Source organism: Cryptomeria japonica, unplaced genomic scaffold (genome assembly GCF_030272615.1).
Source record: "Cryptomeria japonica unplaced genomic scaffold, Sugi_1.0 HiC_scaffold_404, whole genome shotgun sequence".
In the NCBI taxonomy this organism is placed as follows: domain Eukaryota; kingdom Viridiplantae; phylum Streptophyta; class Pinopsida; order Cupressales; family Cupressaceae; genus Cryptomeria; species Cryptomeria japonica.
Window position 1 is genome coordinate 64526 of NW_026729225.1, and position 2581 is coordinate 67106.

Sequence of the window (2581 nt, forward strand, 5' to 3'; positions counted from 1 at the left end):
ATTTAGAGCAATCTATTAAGCTTATGAGATATAGTAATCAAAAGATGTTGGTACCAAGATACGATAAGTGATTCTTTTCTAGATTGAGTGTGTATCCCAACCAAAAGAAAATGTTAAAGAGGAACAACCTCGGATTCTAAAGCATTTAATGAATAGATATCTAGGAAAAGGACTGAACATGAGATTTGAGCATAGGAAAGCATGTGACAAAATGACACAAATGCCCATTTTACAGATGAAAGATTTATGCAAAGGATTGAATGATAGGGATTGAAGGATAGAAAAGAGGTGTTGGATAATAGATAGAATGTTTGAAGATTTGTGTGAGGATAGATGGAAATGTATTCAGGATGAGAGTTGGTACACAACTCAAGAAGTGATGAAGAGATAGAGGAAAATCAAATTTTGGGACATAAGGACCCAAAATAGATAGAGGAAATGATGGAAGAATGGTTTTGGAAAGATGTTTAGATAAAGGGTTGAAAGAAGTTCAAAGATGTGTTCCTTTGTTGATCTTTCTTATGGATCATTTGAGGTGATGGATTGGTGATGGAGGGAGGTAAGGACCCAAGATGGTTGGAAGGGATGAAGAGTTTGATTGTGGAATGAAAGGACCTAAGATACATTTAGAAGAAGAAGAGTTTGACTTTGGAATGAAAGGACCTAAGATAGATTTGGAGGAAGAAGGGTCTGACTTTGGAATTCAAGGACCTAAGATGGATTTGGAGGATGAATAGATTGATTTTTGAATGAAAGGACCTAAGATAGATTTGGAGGATGAAAGGACTCCTTGATCTTGACTTGGAGTAGGATCATTTGTGTTTTTTTCTTGATTTTCAATTAGATCGATGAAGGAGATGGAAGGGATATCATGCTTTTGCTTAGAAGAAGGATGTTGAATGGGAATCTGCTCTTGAGAAGAAAGGGATTCATCATGTATGGAATACCAAAAGATTAGGGGATCATCATAAGATTCTTGATAGGTGGGATCTTCATAAAAAATGGGATTAGATTGGAGAGCCATAATATCTTGATCTTGATTTACGCTAGGAGTCATTTCCTTTGACTGAGTTTCCTTTTTCTTGGTGTGATAATGAATGGTCATATGAATGATCAAAGTTGATGTTTTTGATAGGTTTACGTAGAGAAATTTACTCCTTTTGATAAGGGCCCTAGGACTAGGTTGTCTCTTCTTCAACGTAGTTTTGTGATGAAGACTTGTTCTTCTCAAAATATGAGGAGTGGTCATACACGAATGATCAATGGTTTCCTTCGATGTTTGGATTGAGATACTTCATTTGAAATACTCAAGCTCACTTTATCAAGTAGAGGTTTAGATTCGCCCCCACGACAAAGTGTGTCAAATGATATGGATAAAGTCTTATGATATGGAAACTTGATTTGACAACTTAAGGTTTAAACTTAGTATGTTGTTTGTTTGATAGAATCCATTTAGATGGTGGACCTTTTGATTAATGTGATGGTACTACCTGATTTTGGTTGGATGAAGTCTTACCTTTAGCTAGTTTAAGATTGACAAATTTATTTTCAGGATGCTTTCTTGATTTGGAATTGTTTTCTCTGATAATTGGATTCGGATTCTGACTGTTAAGTTTGACAGAAGACCTAAAAGGGTACTCAAGACTATTGATGAAAATTTCCTTAAAGACCTGATTTGCTCTCTAGTTTTCTTGGTTTTTACCATGCGCTAAAACAGAGACTGGATGTGCTAACGAATGTTCCAGATGCACCACAGAAGGCTCTCTATGCGCTAACGAATGTTCCAGATGCACCACAGAAGGCTCTCTATGCGCTAAGCTACCTCTCCTATGCACTGACTTAGATTGTTTGAAAATGACTGCTCTGGATGGGTTATGCGCTAATATGTCCTAATTACACACTTTTGTTTGGACTGAAAGCGTTATGATATGTCTCGAATGTGCTATACTGATGTCTAAATGTGCTAGACTGGTGTTGACAAGCGTTACCTAAAATTTTACCAGTATGATACTGGTTATGCGCTATTTTAACTGATGAAAGTGCTAAGATTTAGCTCGTATGTGCTAGATAATGTTCCAGAGGTGCTAGGAAGTTGCTCCTACGCGCTAAACTGCCATGATTGCTCTATTTTTTTTTGTTTTTGAATTTTAACACTTGTGATTTTGATGGATGATTTTGTTTTGGACACTCAAGCTTACTAAGTCGAATAGATAAACTCTTGATCACTTGGTTTGATATTCCCCTAATCTTGCTGGATGAAAGTCTTTCCTAAAGATAATTGAAATGTTGATAACCATCTCAAAAGATGCTTTGTTGGATTTGGAAATCTTCTCCACTTTATGATTTTTCCTAGTTTGAACTGACTTTTGAGTTTGATTGTTGGATACTTTGCAAGATATTTTAACATTTGTGACAAGAATACATAGCACACATGAAGACAATGGTCATCCTAATGCTAAACATTGAGTGTATGTTCTGTTGAGGATGTGTTCGAATCCCCGATGTTATCACTAGTTTGATTTACAACAAAAGACACATCAGATAGACTCTTTATTCAAGGTCATTGACAATATCATAGCCC